Below are 19,082 nucleotides of genomic sequence, written 5' to 3'. Positions count from 1 at the left end.
GTACAGTGCACAAGAATGATAACTCTATCCTGCATAATTGTTTAGTTATTGCCCTTTGTTATATTTCAAAATTGATTTTTGTCCAGAGCATAACTCAAAAGGCCTTTGAGATATCAACATGAAACTTCATAGGTGCATAGATCTAACTCAGGAGGTGTGTAGTGTACAAGAATGATAACTCTACCTTTTATAATTTTTGAGTTATTGCCCTTTGTTATTTTTCATACTTAATTTTTCACCTGAGTGGAGCATAACTCAAAAGTGTTTGAGATGTCAACATGAAATGTCATAGGTGGATAGATCTTATTGAGGAGGAGTGTTGTGCGCAAGAATGATAACTCTTCCCTATATAATTTTTGAGTTATTGCCCTTTGTTCTTTTTCATACTATTTTGTCTGGAGCTTATCTCAAAAAGTATTTGAGGTATCAACTTGAAACTTCATAGGTGGATAGATTTTACTGAGGGGGGGAGGGGGTGCAGCACACAAGAATGATAACTCTAACCTGCATTATTTTTCAGTTATTGCCCTTTGTTATTTTCAGCCATCAGTATTCACATAGATTTCAAATCTGTAATTACTTCAGCCATCAGTTTTCATTACCAAAAGACCTCTTAAAATGGAATTATTCTGCTCTACTACATATACATTCTTCCAATGAGCAAACACATTCGGCGGGTGATGGCCATGTTGACATGGCTCTTGTTTATTGGGGGCGCATGCGCAATGCGCCCCCAATGTAATAACGACAAATTCAGATTTACTATGATGTGAACACAATTAGTCAGCTACCTACGCTAAGCAAAATAGTTCCAAAACTTCGCAGTAACTCCAAAATCATAGTTCCCTATCTATTTTAAAATTGACTGGCCAATTTTGTACTAAATTTAGCAATCGTCTTTTAAAATTGTATGTATATTTTTGCTTTACGCGATTTTAATATTACTACGCCAGCGGTCGATCATAGCCAAAGTACTTGCATAAATATAGTACAAATTACATGTAGTCACAAGTTAATTAAGTGTCATAGAACTCAAAAATTTAGCAAGTAATGGAATACGGATTTCAGATCAGCTAACTTTAAAGCTTATAGGGCCTAATGCTTCATAAGTGTAAATTTAAGAAAAACAATGCATGCGTATGAATACGAACTATTTTCGCCCTTACGTCATTTTACCGCAATCGCCATTGTTTACAAGTTCATCCGTGAAAGATTGAGAAGTTTATATAGAATTTCCACGTGTTAAAACGAGTTGTAAGTTTTATTTTACAAAAACCTTATCTCCCATTTACCTAAATGTTGTATAACTTTGCTTGTTGTGCATTTATCCATTTATCAGTGGCGAAATCGTCGTCAAATCGTTGGCGATTCTGGTTGCTTACAAAAAATACAAGGACTTAATACCGGATATGACTTTAAATACAACGTTATTCAAGATGACTGATGTTCATCAGTTCATTGTTTATATTTCATAACGTTGATATTTAAGTTGCAATCAAAAGCTGTATTTTTTACAAATTTTCTTCACAATCGGCCATTATCGGGTAAAGCTTTTTTGTACTGAATTGACCTTATCAAATTTTAAGTTTAGCAGTTCCTTCCCTTGAAAGTCCTCCCTCAAACCATTTCCTACCCAGACATTTTTGACCCATTTTTTTTTTTATATATTTTTTGGAGGTGAGTTATTTACATCTAGCGTATACATATTGTTGATGCTTACCTTACAGATTTTTTAAATAAAAAATATACAAGTTCAGTAATGATGTCTTATTACATTTTCTCAAAGAATGAACTGGATCCACGATGCATAATCCATATTTGTACCCTCTTTGCGAAATCTGCTGAAACGGTACCTATCATTCACTGCTTAAAACAAACCAGCGGTGGATAACAATCATGTAAAATTTCATTGTAATAAGGAAAAGAGCTGAGGTATGACACTTAGAAACCACAGAACACTAGATTGTTTTATTTATGTGCTGATTCATCATGTGCCAGTCTCTCATGTACTGCAACTTCATAATAAGCTAAAAAAAATCGACATGTCTTGCCTTGTCCATCACCTCGGCTTACAGACACTTCACCCCCCAGACACTTCACCCTAGGCCCTTTTTTGCAGACACTTCACCCCTCATTTTAAAAAATTTGAGTAAGGTTATAATTATATTTACACTGGGGATTAGCATTGAAAAACCCTGACATTTGCTTAGTTCTGTGTAACATCTATACGCTACCAGTACAATTTTTTTTTGGAAAAATGCGTTTTGACTCAAATTGATACTACATAACTGACAGATATTCATGCCACATGGTTAATTTAGAATTTTATCCAGGGAGACATGAGAATTATGCATAATATTTATACACATTTAAAGTTAAACCATGCATAATATATTGATTTCTTATTGGAGTGAAAAAAATGAGTACATGTACATAAATAATGTTCGGAAGTATAAAATGAACTAGGTACAAATATTGCTCTGTCAGATGTAGTTATACTTGGTTTTTATCACATATCACTTATCAATATGAAATCATCCATTTTATATATGCCAATTTTGGATGGGAATTTTGACAGTAATTTTGGGACTTTAAAAATAAAACATTTGAAAATTTGCTGTCTTTTTTTATTGGGAATGTAAATAGTTTTATAAGGGAAAAATGCTGTTCTATTACAAATAGAATAGATAATAGTTACAAATACTACAAATAATATATCAGGGATTGAAAAACGAAAAACAACAACAACAACAATGCTTAAAAAATATAAATTTCCTACACGTTCTGACTCATTTTTCTTTTTTGAAGACATTTTTTCTTTTTTGAAGACACTGTTTAACTTACTTCTTTCTGGCTAAACATTTGCCAAATATTGCATTGTGACATTTTAAAAAAATTTTGTGGAACATACTGGAATCGCCGCACGGGCTTTTAGTAAGTTTTTACAAAATAGAATCAGACAGAATTAAGCGTTGCATTCAACAAATCAACATCAGTTTTGCCCATCAAACACAGGGGAATTATTTTGTGCTCTGTCCTACTAGTAAAACTTGAAAAATGGTTTCAAAAGAATTGAATTGAAATTTGATTAATTTATGCTAGAAATTTCACATGTCCTGCAGGATGGGCATTTTTGGGAGATTAACTTGTCCAGAGTCATTTTTACTCGTATTTATCATTTATGAGCGGACAAGTGGATTTGTCAAGCCTTGATTAACTGCAAGTGATTAACCACATTATTTCCATAAAACTTATACTACATGTAATTACATTGTTTGAGATAATAAATCATTTGACTTACTAGTGAAATAAGTTTAAGACTGCATAATATTGATATAAAAGTGAATTCAGTTAGTGGGTTCCAAACTACAGGTGGAAACTGTTCTATTTTCTATTCAAGTTTTTTTTTGATGAAACAAAACTTAATCCTGACAACAGTTATATATGCTTAACAGTGTTGTATTTTGATTATTTTAAAATCTGTTGAAAATATTCATATTAAATTCATGAAAAGAAGTTTAAAAAAAAAAGAGAAAGAAATGAGATTTGGGCATAATTTTTAAGAAGGTAAAGATACTTCAATGAAAAAGTAAGATAGGTAACAAAAATCAATCAAACGAAAAACTCATTTAAATTTCAAGTTGTTCCTGACATGTCTAAGTTGTTCCTGACATGTCAGAACAAAATTAATAATTTTTTTTTTTTTGAAATCTGGTAACCTCGAGCTATGTTCTCTACCGATTGAGCTATGATTCCGACAATTATTACTCACTTTTACAATAATTATTGTTAGTCAATCATATCTGGACATGCAACATTCAACTTACCCATATATATGCCTTTAAAAAGGACTGTTTCGACTATAAATACTTGAAATTATAAAGAAATTGCCCTATTATTCTTTACAGTCTATTGTGTATAGGCTAAATTTAGGAGACACTTGTGAAAATACGCAATGAAAAAATGAATAATTACATTGAAAATACAGGAAATGAAAATGAGCATTTTACTTTATCAATATTTCTTAATGTTTCAATGAAGTATGTAATAAATTAAAAGAACTATTGTATTGATTAGGAAAAGTTTTTATTTCAGGTTTGTGAATAAAGGCTTGTTTGTTAGATTTCAATTGTGGCTCAGTTGGTTGTTTGCTGAGAAGCTGTGAAACATAATTATACAGGCCATTAAGGTAAAAACATGTTAGCTTTTTTCTGACTTTGATATATATATCCATCTTACTGTAGCATAACAAAAGAGAACAATAGAATTCATTCCATAACAATAGAATATGGGGCCATGGCCCTTTAATAAACAAAAGGAAAAACAATAGTAATGGTCCTTAATCCCTTTTCGGTCACACGGGCAAACATTTTCTTCAAGTAAGACCATACATTATATATGTTAGAAAAAGTTAAAAAGGAAATGTTCATTGTTATATATATATTTGGTTTGAAAATCTTTGTATATTTACAATTTTGACCAAATAGTTTCTCAAAGTATTTATTTTGACATTAACTGACATAATTAGTGGCATATGTTTCTAACTTCTTTTCCAGGAGGTTTTTGTCAGATTGATGAATGTGAAATTAAGAGGACCCATTTTGAGGATGCTTTTTATGAATGGAATCACGAGAGATGAAGTCTAAAATGTGATACTGTCAATGTGACTAACCTTGAAGTAAACAGATGACACAATGTTTTTTCAATGTCATGGGCATATAATGAAGAGGTACATGATTATTTGTACACACTTTTCCTTAATAAATACTTTCTAAATGTTTGACATGTTAAAAGGCCAACACAGGGCTCAAAGTTTATTTAAAATCTGTAAGCTTGGCACTTAGAGCCAATTGTATATTAATTATTTCAATATCTTTTCATTATGCAATCTGTTGTTAATTTAGGAACAAAAGTCGATAGCAAAAACATTTTAGCCGTGTCATGACGAAACCAACATAATGGGCATCCGCCCAGTCTGATCAGGATCCATACTGTTCGCTATCAGTTTCTCTACTTGTAATAAGGTTTGTAAGCGAACAGCATGGATCCTGATCAGACCAACCTGGTCTGGATCCATGCTGGTCGCAAACCCATTATGTTGGTTTTGTCATGACATGGCTCATTTGTGACATGTAATTCACTTAAATTGTATTTTGAAATTCAAGTTTTCATTCCTTTCACCTCAAGGCATTTGACATTGAAATAGTGACTTCATGTAGTAAGCAGTCAGTAAAACCTAATCATCTCATCTTGACTTAGCTGTATATAGATTATCAGAATCACTCACATTTACAAATTTATATGACTTTAAAAAGTTGTGTTACTAAGCAAATAAATAGATTTAATTGGGGTGACCATAGTCAAAGTAATGCACCTAAACCACTTACCTTTAAAGATATACTATGCTCATCAGTAAAATATTTTAATCATGAAAATGTATTGAATTCTATGCAATTCTTTTTGAATATGTCTAATTTGAATGAATTAACTATGCATTGGAAGCCATGTTCCTTCTTACGAGACAAAAAAAAATTTGGTCCTTCTTAAAAAAACTGTCAGTTTCCTAACAACACTATATATTTATATTGTGACCAACTATAGCATGTGGTGTTTTAACATTACATAGCTACTTTATGTAAACACAAAACATGCTTATTTTATGTTTACAAAGAGACTGTGTAGCAATTATCAATGTTCTATTATATTTAATATGGATTCTTTAATGTGAGAAAGCAATCCAGCTAGCTTTAAAAAAAGGCGGTGGTTCTACTCAGATGCTCGTTTGTGAAATCTGATCAGAGGGGTTGAGCTCTGGCATTGGTCGCGCATTTTTTGGTTTTATACCTTTATAAATCAGAGTAATTCTAACAGAAAGATGCTGAAAAAAAGTTAACATACAAGTATGGAATATCTCGGTCAGCAATAAACTTTTTCAAAACTCTATTTCAGAAAACAGAGATGCTTGTTTGACAGATACAGTAATAGTAGGAGTTATGAGGGAAGATAGAATGCAGTGATAACTATATTGAGGCACCACTTCATCACCAAGAACATGAAATGAATTATCAATGTTTTCGGTGTGTTTGAACACCCATTTTAAATAATACAGCTCAGAGTGAATTTTTCAAAATAATTAATTCTGTTTTCAAAGTTTTTTATTTTAGATCTTAGTTGATCTTGTCAAGTACTTAATTTTTTTAGGGATGGCAACAATTACTAAAATCAATACTCGAGTACTCGGTCATTTAGAGTATTCGGTTACTGGGATGATTTCCAATGATCTTTAAATTTTTATCACACAATATCAACACCGTCTGCATGCTACCTTCATTTCTATTTTAATTCATAGAATTTGTAGCTATAAATAGGATTGCAAGAAATACATATAATAAATATAAGCATAAGAAATGTCAATGACAGCATTTATTATATACCTATAAATTTTTCTTCCTAAAACACAGGATTATCTTGAAGCGCAAATAGTTTTCAACGGTTAGAAAATTCTGTATTATGTTAGAGACAAATACAGTACCATATATGAAAGGCCTGGACTATTTTTATGCTCCCCAAAAAATTTCGGGTGAGCATATAGTCGCCGCCTTGTCCGTCCGTCCGTCCATCCCCTTTTCTTGTCCGGGACTTAACTTTGAAACAACAACAGGTATTAACATGAAACTTTGTAGGTAGATAGATCTCATTGAGTAGGTGTGCAGTGCACAAGAACCTTAACTCTGCCTTGCTTAATTTTTGAATTATTCCCCTTTGTTTATTTTACACTTTGAACTTTGTCCGGGACATAACTCTAAAACTATAAGAGGTATCAACATGAAACTTTGTAGGTAGATAGATCTAATTGAGTAGGTGTGCAGTGCACAAGAACCGTAACTCTGCCTTGTCTAATTTTTGAATTATTCCCCTTTGTTTATTTTTACACTTTGAACTTTGTCCGGGACATAACTCTAAAACTATAAGAGGTATCAACATGAAACTTTGTAGGTAGATAGATCTAATTGAGTAGGTGTGCAGTGCACAAGAACCGTAACTCTGCCTTGCTTAATTTTTGAATTATACCCCTTTGTTTATTTTACACTTTGAACTTTGTCCGGGACATAACTCTAAAAGTATAAGAGGTATCAACATGAAACTTTGTAGGTAGATAGATCTCATTGACTTGGTATGCAGTGTACAAGAACCGTAACTCTGCCTTACCTAATTTTTGAATAATCCCCCTTTGTTTATTTTATACTTTGAAATTTGTCCGGGACATAACCTTTAAACTATAAGAGGTATCAACATGAAACTTTGTAGGTAGATAGATCTCATTGACTTGGTATGCAGTGCACAAGAACCGTAACTCTGCCTTGCCTAATTTTTGAATTATCCCCCTTTCTTTATTTTACACTTTGAACTTTGTCTCTAAAACTATAAGAGGTATCAACATGAAACTTTGTAGGTAGATAGATTTCATTGAGTTGGTAAGCAGTGCACAAGAACCTTAACTCTCCCTTGCCTAATTTTTGAATTATCCCCCTTTGTTTATTTTTACACTTTGAACTTTGTCTGAGACATAACTCTCAATGTAAAAGAGATATCAACATGAAACTTTGTAGGTAGATAGATATCGTTGAGTAAGTTTGCAGTGCACAAGAACTGTAACACTGTCTTGCCTACTTTTGGAGTTATTGCCCTTTGATCATTTTGACACTTTGAACTTTGTCCGGGACATTACTCTAAGCAGTGCTTAAGAATTATTACTCTGCCTTGCCTTATTTTGAAGTAATTGCCCTTTGTTTATTTTTACTTTTTGACTTTTGTACGAGACATAACTTTAAAACTATTAGAGATATCAACATGAAACTTTGTAGGTAGCTAGATATAATTGGATAGAACTGCAATGCTTAAAGAACCTAAAGAAAGCCTGGTCTAATTTTGGAGTTATTACCGTAATTTCATTTTTACACTTTGAATTTTACCTTGGACATAACTCTGATATCATCAGGCAACTTTATAGATGGATAGATCTAATTGAATAGAAGTGCAGTGCAAAAAAAAAACATAACTCCGCTTTGCCTAATTTTGGGGTTTTTGCCCTTTGTTCATTTTTTTTACACTTTCCAGTGTCCAGAACCTTCTCGGGGAGCATCACCCGGTTCAACCGGTTCTTGTTAATGTTGGTTCTGATCTTAGCTGTGTATAACATAGTATATGGAAACGGCAACCAAAATAATAAAAGTGTGGCTGGTTTTGCACAAATTACGTATTCATCTGTCAGTCATAATTTATTTCTTGACAGCTACATTTCTTTTTCTGAAATTTCTTATATAAGTGTAGTATAATGAAAATCATTTATACTTCAAACGAAAAGGTATATTATTAAAGGAAAATTATGTTGTAGTAGCTTTCTGAGGCTATGCATTTTTCTACTTGCAATGTTGGAAAATTGTTATCTAGCTCGCCCTTTAGTCTCGCAAGATATCAATTTCCCACCGCTGCTCATAGCAAAATAAAAAGCCTCAGAGAGCTACTACAACATAATATTCTGTATATATATTTTTTTATAATTAACAAGTTTGGGCTATCCTTGAACTTTTTTTTTATTTAATCAAGATTGATTTTTTTAAAATATATTTATATGAATGCATGCAGCTTTGAAATAGATTTTACTTATGTATATTTGGCAGCAATTTCACATGTAGCTCTTCGAAAAAAAATCACTTGAGCAAAAAAAATTTTATAGGCATAAAGTGATACCCGTTCTGTCATCATCAGTTTTTGGTTTTTAGCTCACCTGAGCTTGCTCAGGGTGAGCTTTAAGGATCGGTGAATGTCCGTCGTCCGTCCACAATTGCTTGTCTCAATCATCATCAAACTTGGTCAGGATGCTTATCTAGTTGAAAGCATGGATGAGTTCGAACATAAGTCATCTCGGATGAAAGGCTAGGTCACAAGAGCTAAAAAAAGAAAAACCTTGTGAACACTGTAGAGGTCACATTTTTGACCCAATCATCATTAAACTTGGTCAGGATGTTTGCCTAGGTGATAGCTCGGATGAGTTCGAACATGGGTCATCTCTGATGAAAAAGTAGGTCACAGGAGCTATAAATAGAAACACCTTGTGAACACTCTAGTGGTCACATTTTTAAACCAATCATCATCAAACTTGGTCAGAATGCTTGTCTAGTCAATTGCTTGGATGAGTTTGAACATGGGTCATCTCTGATGAAAAACTAGGTCACAGGAGCTAAAAATAGAAAAACCTTGTGAACACTCTAGTGGTCACATTTTTGACCCGATCATCATCACACTTTGTCAGGATGCTTATCTGGTTGATAGCTCGGTGAGTTCGAACATGGGTCATTTAGGATGTAAAACTAGGTCACCAGAGCTATAAATAGAAAAACCTTGTTAACACTCTAGCAGTCACATTTTTGCATCAATCATCATCAAACTTGGTCAGGATGCTTATCTAGTTGATATCTTGGATGAGTTTGAACATGGGTCATCTCAGATGAAAATGTAGGTCACCGGAGCTAAAAATAGAAAAACATTGTTAACAATCTAGCGGTCACATTTTTGCATCAATCATCATCAAACTTGGTCAAGATGCTTGTCTATGTGATAGCTCTGGTGAGTACAAACATGGGTCATCTCGGATGAAAAAGTAGGTCACCGGAGCTAAAAATAGAAAAACCTTGTTAACACTCTAGCAGTCACCTTTTTGCATCAGTCATCATCAAACTTTTGTCAAGATGTTTGTCTAGTTGATAGCTCGGATGAGTTTGAACATGGGTCATCTTGGATGAAAAAGTAGGTCACCTGGGGTAGAAATAGAAAAACCTTGTTAACACTCTTGTGGTCACATTTTTGCATCAATCATCATCAAACTTGATTAAGATGCTTGTCTAGGTGATAGCTCGGATGAGTTCGGAAATGGGTCATCTCGGATGAAAAACTAGGTCACAGGAGCTAAAAATAGAAAAACCTTGTCTACACTCTAGTGGTCTCAATTTTGACTCAATTGTTAGCAAACTTGGTCAGGAAACTTGCCTAGGTCATTGCTGGGAATAAATCGAACATGGGACATCTCGGATGAAAAACTAGGTCACAGGAGATAAAAATAGAAAAATCTTGTTAACACTCTAGTGGCTACTGTTGTGATCCAAATATTCTGTTAATTGGTCTAAAAGTTTGTTTTGATGATTTCTAAGTCAAGATCCAACATGGGTCATCTCGGATGAAAAACTAGGTCACGCCGCCCAAATATGGAAAAGCCTTGTTAACATTCTACTGGTTACATTTTCGACTCAATTATCATCAAACTTGGTCAGGATGCTTGTCTAGGTAATTGCTTGGATGAGTTCGAAATCGCATGTGAAACTAGGTCACCGGAGCTAAAAATAGAAAAATCTTGTTAACACTCTTGTTGCTACTGTTTTGATCCAAGTATCCTGGAAATTGGTCTGACAGTTTGTTTGATGATTTTTAGGTCAAGTTTGAATATGTGTCACCTGAGTAAAAACAAGGTCGCACTTCTCAAATATGGATAATCCTTGTTAACACTGTAGTGGTCACATTTTTGACTCACCTGTCGTGAGACTTGGTCAGAATGTTTGTCTAGGTAATTGTTTGGATGAGTTTGATAAGTCAGGTGAGCGATCTAGGGCTATCATGGCCCTCTTGTTTTGTATGGTTTTATTTAAGAAATATTTTGTTCCAGTTATTTACAGATGTTTGTATGATTATTGGATTAAAGTTAAAGTACACTGATTTTCTTGTTATACACTACAATCCATTGTAACATCTTGAAATGTTTTCCATGATATATACATATATATTTATATATGGAATAACTATATGGTCTCAACCATGACTTGGTAGTTTTTAGCTCGACTATTTGAAAAATATGAGAGCTATTGTAGTAACCCAGCGTCCGCGTCTGCGTTGGTTTAAGTTTATTTTAAAGTCAAATATCTCAATTATTGCTTGAGATATTCAATTGAAACTTACAATAGTTATTATAGTAACAATGTACATCAGATTGACAAGTTGGATAACTCTGCTTACAATATTAAAACTTCACATGCATTTAGGGTCATAATTGTACATGTAGGTTACTGACCAAGATCCATAATTTTATCGAGAATTTAGGCTTATTTTTCTCCCCTTTTTCAACTTAGAATTTAATGGTAAAGTTTTGCTTGTAAGCATGTTATCTCCATAACTACTGAAGGGTTTGTGCCTTTTTTGGGACAATTTTATGCATTCATGATAAATAAAGCAGTGATTTACTTGATAAAACATCTTAATCCAAGCCTTTGTACCTTTTCGGTCAGTTTTATGTATTCATTGGTAAGCATTTTTTATACTCAATAAACACCCTTGTGACAACTTTTTCGAATAGTCGAGCCTTACTGTCCTCAGACAGTTCTTGTGTTTGTATAATAATAACTGAACAAAAGTTTGAAGGAGTTATATTTCACAAGGTATGCAAACAATAGCTGTTGGTAGGACAGCACACTCAACTATATGCTTAGTGCTTGACAATAGAAGAACCTTGGTTATTTAAAATATTTTAAGTTCACAAAAGGACCAAAAAATTTCTTTAAACCCAATATTCTACAGATATAAGCATTGGAGAGAGTCCTAGCTAGTATGCTCGCAAAGAAATGTATAACATTTCAATTTATTTCAAAGCCAGATGTCTATGGAATACGAAAATATCTTGAAGCCATAGGCAATCTTTAACAAATGGGTGCCTGATCGGGATCAAGTGTGCAAAGTTTCAATGCCATATGTCAATGGACTTCGGGAAAAATTGAGGTGATAGACGCCAATGTTCAGATGACTAGGATAATTCTACTTATTCTTATCGAATAATCGAGTAAAAATGTGACATCTGCTTTGAAAGTAGGAATGGCATCTGCTTGTAACAATAGACCACTATACAATCAACATAATGCGCCCCCAGCAGTGCTTTCAGCGCTTTGATTTTTATAATTGTAACAAATATACAAATAGTAACAAAAGGGACTTATATTATAATTGTATTTTTTTTATGTCAAATTTAAAAAAATGGTTTCTTTCAATACTGAAAGTAGAGCACACTCAGGATTGAAAAAATGGGATGAATTTCAAAAAGACCAAATTTGGAACCTTAGTAAGTAATACACATGGTACATGGTTATACAGTATTTATCAATATAATGAAAGACTGTTACCTGAATTTTAGGCAGGTATAAGGAAATTCAGTAGCATCATGTTCGTGGGAGTCAAAGATATAAAAGCTACTTGACATTGGTGATATATAAAAAAAACTATTGTTAATTGATTTATTGTGAGGTCAATATACTTTTTTGTTGAATTGCTTCAAAACCATTCATAAAAAACACATTACACCTCATGTTCTTACTGCAGATCTCAGTTTTCTGTTGTTACCAATATCTATCTATCGATAGCCTATTCTTACTATCCACTTATAAGGACACAAAATGCAGCTTTCGCTGCCGAGTACGGACCCTGGACATGTCACCAGTCATTCCCTTAAAGAGTTAATTTTGAACCACAAAGCTCACTTAGCAACCATTTCAGACATTACTGTTGCTTAATTAACAATAAGATATTAAGCATATATTTTATTTTGTTAATATTTTGTGTTGTTATTATACCCCCAAAATGAAGATTGGGTGTATATATATATATAGGAGTCACTCGGTGGTCGGTCGGTCAGCCGGTCAAGCGGTCCATTTTGCTTGTTTGGAGCATAAGTTGAAGACTAATGGTTGGAATTAAATACAACTTCATACAATGATCAAGCACATTGAGAGGAAGTGCAGTGCACAAGAATCATAACTCTATCTTGACTAATTAAAGAGTTATTGCCCTTTGTTATTTTTCCTTGTCCGGAGCATAACTTGAAAACTACTGGTTGGAATTCAAAACAACTTCATACAATGGTCAAGCACAATAAGAGAAAGTGCAGTGCATAAGAACCATAACTCTATCTAAAGTAATTACAGAGTTATTGCCCTTTGATACTTTTCCTTGTACGGAGCATAACTTGAAAAGTAATGGTTGTAATTCAAAACAAATTTATACAATGGTCAAGCACAATAACAGGAAGTGCACTGCACAAGAACCATAACTCTATTTGGACAAATTACAGTTATTGCCCTCTGTTACTTTTTTTGTCCAGTGCATAATTTAAAAACTAGTAGTTGGAATTAAATACAACTTCATACAATGGTCCAGGGCAATTAGAGGAAGTGCAGGGTACAATAACCATAACTCCATCTTCAGTATTTGTAGAGTTATTGCCCTTTGTTCCTTTTCCTTGTCTGGTGCATAACTTTAAAACGAATGTTTAGAATTCAATGCAACTTCATACAATGGTCAAGGGCAATGAATGCTCAAGAAGCGTAACTCTTTCTGGACTTATTACAGAGTAATTCAATTACATCAATGGTCAGCCACATCAAAAGGAAATGCAACATACAAGAACCACAACTATCTTTAATTGCCAAGAACCTTAACTCTATTTCAATTCTTTTGCAAGGTATTCTGTTACTAGTAACTTCCTCAATTCCGAAGCAGTCTTGCGGGGATATTAATCACATTTAGTGATAGTTCTAGTTTGAGATTAATAATATCTGTCATATGTTGCGGTTCAGATCAGAATATCCCCAGGGGTCCCAATCATGGACGGGTTCCCGAGGGACAGATACTCCGATCCGAACTGCAAACATATGTCATTTTTTCTTGCATATTCTACCATAATCCAGCATATTTTTAATTCTTTACCTTAATAAAACAAATTTCTAATGGAAATTACAACGGTCATAACAAGGGTATATATTTTCATACAACAGCATATGAAATTTCAATTTCATTCATTATATGGCAAAATTACAACATTTTATATGACATCCATATGACAGAAGAAATTTCCGGCATGAGTAAAATTAATGGAAACACCAGTCTGATATGCAAGAAATACTCTGTCAAATTGTTATAAATGAAAGTCTGGGTTTTTATTTAGTGATATAAAACCCTTATTATTCAGAGAATATCACTCATAGTGTTGTTAACATAACTTTGCAGATTTTTTATTGTGGTCTACGTATCAATTCAGGACTCCTTAAATTTCCTTATCTTATTCTTTAAAGCATATTTCTCACTTCAAAGACAATTACTGCACTAAAGTAATAATTTTTGCCCACCGCAATGATGACGTTATTTCGCAGTAAACACATTTTTAGCTCGACTATTCATAGAATAATGGAGCTAATACAGTCACCCTTTTGTTGGCGTCAGCGTCCCTGTGTTTAAGTTTTTGCGTGTAAGCTGTTGTCTTCATAACTACTGAAGGGAATTCATTGAAACTTCACACACGTGTTTTCTGTGATTATAAAACATGATTGGCTAAAGTCCCATACATGTAACTCTGATTTCTTTATTGCATAATTATGCCCCTTTTTCAGCTTAGAAATTCATGGTTAAGTTTTTGCTTATAAGCCGGTATCTCCATAACTTCTGAAGGGTTTGTGCCTTTTTTTTGAGACAATTTTATGCATTCATAATATTCAAGCAGCGCAGTGATTTACTCGATAAAATATCTTAATAACAAGCCTTGGTACCTTTTCGGACAATTTTATGTATTCATATAGGTAAGCATTATTATACTCAATGAAACACCCTTGTGACAACTTTTTCGAATAGTCGAGCGTCACTGTCCTCGGACATTTCTTGTTTATATAACAACTGCGTTATAAACTTGTTCAAGTAACCTTCAACCTCTGATGGACACTCCCTCAATCTTATTTTAAGTACCATAAGAAAGAGAATTTCAAGGAAAATTATGAGATGACAAATCTAATTTCATCTATTCAAATAACACTAGATATATTGTCCTTAATGCTACAGGGAACACTTTCATGGCTTACTTACTTCAAACAATCATCACATTTGAGCCGCGTCTCGACAAAACCAACATAACGGGTTTGCGACCAGCATGGATCCAGACCAGCCTGCGCATCCATGCAGTCTGATCAGGAATCCATGCTGTTCGCTTACAAATCCTATAACAAGTAGTGAAACTGATAGCGAACAGCATGGATCCTGATCAGACTGTGCGGATGCGCAGGCTGGTCTGGATCAATGCTGGTCGCAAACCCATTATGTCGGTTTTGTCATGACTCGGCTCATTTATTCTTTTGATTGTTATTTTATTTACAGAGTCAAGATGTTTTCCAAGTATAATTTCTTTATCCATATACATGTATATAGTAACATGTAGGGAGTGATATACATTCTATAAATCAGAATAAACACTTTAATGTAAGTAGAAAAAAGGAAGATATTACATCATGTGGGTAGCATTGTCTAATATAACGGACACTAAATAATAAGAGTATATAATTACGAGACAGTTGCTCTGTTTAGCGGATGTGTGTGTAAGACACTTTAAGTTCATTCTTGAAATCCCGTACTGCTTTATATGAAATTAATGGGAAAAAATAAACCAAATCTGAAACACTTTGTTTTATAATAATTATTGCTGCTAATAAAACTTGTTTATTGGAAAGCCAGTTTTGGTCACAATTAAGTGGCTCTGAGAATATGACATCTTAAGTTGTTGAAAGAAGCGGGAAATGGATGATAATTAGGTAAAACTGAATAGAAATTGAGTGATTCTGACTAAATGGGCTAATTTCAATAAAAGTAAAATTGCAGCTACATGTTGAATGACCCCCATAAAATATTATATTGAGAGAAAGAAATAATAAAATGTAATGTCTTAATTTCTTTTTAATTTCATCAATAAACATAATGTAATGATATCCTTATAAAAGCAGCATGCCTCAAAATCAATGTTTATTTTCATAACAATTTGAAAATGAGCCGCGTCATAACAAAACCAACATAATGGGTTTGCGACCAGCATGGATCCAGACCAGCCTGTCCTCCGCGCTGTCTGATCAGGATCCATGCTGTTCGCTCACAAACCCTATAACAAGTAGAGAAACTGATAGCAAACAGTATGGATCCTGATCAGACTGTGCAGTCTGACTCAGGCGCCGGCTGGTCTGGATCCATGCTGGCCGCAAACCCACTATGTTCGTTTTGTCATGACGCAGCTCAAATGTAATTAAGTAAAGTGAACAAAGGAAGTAATTTATCATGTCATTCCATTGATTTCTGTTGATAAAGTGCATGACTGATAAATCTAGCTTCATCAGTCACCCTTAGCTTTATCAGTCACCTCATCATTATACATATTGAAATAAAATTAAGAGAATGGCTCTTATTTTTACCTCAAACTGGTTTGAAATTTTGGCATACTTACTGCACGGGGCATGAACTCGAAAGGTTCCTGACTGGTTTATGATTAATTTGACATTTAAAGAAACAAACTAATACTAAAATTGAAAACATGATAAGTAGAATACCAAACAAAAGTATTATATTATAAAATTTATCAGGCTTGGCATTTAAAAAAATGAAGGGCTTAGCAGTCAGCCCGCCCTTCTTCTGACCTTTTTCTTAGCTCACCTGTCACAAAGTGACATGGTGAGCTTTTGTGATCGCATTTCATCCGTCGTCCGTCTGTCGTCCGTCCGTAAACTTTTACTTTAAACAACATTTCCTCATAAACTGCTAAGTCAATTTCATCCAAACTTCACAGGAATGTCCTTTGGTAGTCAACTTTAAAAATTGTTCAAATAATTTTATTCCAAGCAGAACTCTGGTTGCCATGGCAACTGAAAGAAAAAACTTAAAATATCTTCTTTTAGAAAACTGAAAGAGCTAGAGCTTAAAATTTGGCATGAAACATCTTCTAGTCAGTGTCTACCAAGTTTGTTCAAATAAATGCCCTTGGGTCAAAATTGGCCCTGCCATGGGGGGGGGGGGTCATTGTGGGGTCCTTATTTGTATATAGTAAAAACTTAAAAATCTTCTTTTAAAAAACCCAAATAGCTAGAGCTAAGGTATTTTGCATGACACATCTTCTAGTGCGTGTCTACCAAGTTTGTTCAAATGAAAGCCCTGGGGTCAAAATTGGCCTCGCCCCAGGGGGTCATTGTTTTTCTTTTTTTGTATACAGTAAAAACTTAAAATATCTTCTTTTTAAAAACCTTTAGAGCTAGTGCTAAGATATTTAGCATGAAACATCTTCTAATGGGTATCTACCATTTTGTTCAAATAAGGGCCCTGGGAATAAAATTGGCCTCGCCTGGGGGTTCATTGATTTTCCCAATATATATATATATATATATATATGGTAAAAACTTTAAAAAATCTTCTGTTAAAAGACCCAAAGAGCTAGAGTTTAGATATTAAGCATGAATTATCTTCTTGTGAGTGTCTACCAAATTTGTTCAAATAAATGCCCTTGGGTCAAAATTAGCCCTGCCCCAGGGGGGGGGGGTCATTGTTTTTCCCTATATGTGTGTAGTTAAAACTAATTAAATCTTCTTTGAGCTAGAGCATAGATATTTATCATGAAACATCTCCAAATGGGTGTCTACCAAGTTTGTTCAAATAAAAACCCCTTGGTTAAAATTGGCCTTGGCCCTGGGGGCCTATATACAGGTGAGCGATTTCAGGGCCATCATGGCCCTCTTGTTTTTTGTTCCAAGCAACCAAAAACAATAAATTTCCTTGGTTAAAACAAACTGTTATAATTGAAATATTGGATGCCCTCAATCAGTACCTAAATACCGCTATCCAATAATTATTCAATCGAGTGGTTGCACAGGTAGGTCTTCACCAGGTAATAAATATTTTGGTAAAATGTTGTCACAAATTGTTTGAATTAAATACATGTACAGATTTATGCAAATAAACTGTGAAACTTTTGTCTACAATATTTCAAATACTGTTACTTGTAGCCGTAGATGTAGTGTATTTAGTGGGTGTAACGTAACTAAGGCACATTGTTACTTAAGTACCTTAATTTTAATTACAGCCTCAAAGTGAAATAAAGATAAAAAAACAATTACCCTATTCACCTTGCCAGAGACTTTTCTTACAGAGGGACAAGAAGCTCTAAAAATGAAAAGCTAGGCTACAGTAGCCCAAAAAATAGGAATATCTTGTTCACACTCTAGTGGCCAGATATCCTGGGAATTGTTCAGAAAACTTGTGAAGATTATTTCTAGCTCAAGTTCAAATATGGGTCATCAGGGGTCAAAAACTATGCCACACAGCCCAAATATGAAAAAAAAAAACTATAGAAGTTATATCAGAATATCCTGAAAATTTGCCGATTTCTAGCGGGTCATTTACAGTTATTTCCCTTTAAAACTAAAAGTCATATACATGATTATGTTTCTTAAACTTTTGGGAGAAATATTGTTTTTGCACTCGCCGTCTGTCTGTCCATTTGTCCGTCTGGTTGTCCGTCCACATTAAGCTTGTTCACCCTTCACAGGTCAAACTTCTGGTGGGATTTCAACCAAACTTTACAGAGGTTATCAGTACCAACCCTTGTTGTGGACAACACTGTCATTTTCCACTTCGCTGCACAAAATGGCCCCCAGAAAAAAAAATAGAATAATCTTGTCAGGCCTTCACAGGTTAAACTGCTGGTGGGATATCATCCAAACTTTACAGGAGTGATCAGTACCATGGAATCCCTAGTTGTGCACGTAACTGGCATATAACGCTTTGCTGCACAAAATGGCCGTCAGAGCTAAAAAGGAAAATCTTGTCTGACCTTCACAGGTCATAAGTACTACTGGTGGGATTTCAACCAAACTTTACAGGAGTGATCAGTACCATCCCTAGTTGTGCACAATACTGGCACGTTTTGCTTCGCTACACAAAATGGCCGCCAGAGCTAAAAATAGAAAAAGCTTGTCCGGCCTTCACAGGTCATATTACTGGTGGGATTTCAACCAATCTTTACAGCAGTGATCAGTACCAACCCTTGTTGTGCACATCACCGGCATGTTCCACTTTGCTGCACAGAATGGCAACCAGAGCTAAAAATAGGAAAATTTTGTCGGCCTTCCCAGGTCAAACTACTGGTGGGATTTCAACCATCCTTTACAGGAGTGATCAGTACTATAGTTGTGCACAAT

General features: G+C 34.2%; 1 long non-coding RNA gene across 2 annotated transcripts; it reads left to right on the top strand.

Moving 5' to 3' along the window:
* Positions 1-728: 728 nt before the first annotated feature.
* Positions 729-10,763, top strand: LOC132747218 (uncharacterized). 2 transcript variants are annotated; one of them, XR_009628097.1, is made up of 4 exons: positions 729-1,254; positions 4,096-4,189; positions 4,557-4,729; positions 5,950-10,763. It is a non-coding gene; the product is annotated as an uncharacterized LOC132747218 (long non-coding RNA). The 2 variants fall into 2 exon arrangements; XR_009628098.1 differs by lacking the exon at positions 729-1,254 and adding an exon at positions 1,526-1,544.
* The last annotated feature ends 8,319 nt before the right edge of the window (positions 10,764-19,082 follow it).

The sequence above is a fragment of the Ruditapes philippinarum genome, unplaced genomic scaffold (assembly GCF_026571515.1).
Source record: "Ruditapes philippinarum isolate M1 unplaced genomic scaffold, ASM2657151v2 ctg9299_1_1_1_1, whole genome shotgun sequence".
Classification (NCBI taxonomy): domain Eukaryota; kingdom Metazoa; phylum Mollusca; class Bivalvia; order Venerida; family Veneridae; genus Ruditapes; species Ruditapes philippinarum.
The sequence above is the reverse complement of the archived record's forward strand: the minus strand, read 5'-3'. Positions and strand labels throughout refer to the sequence as shown.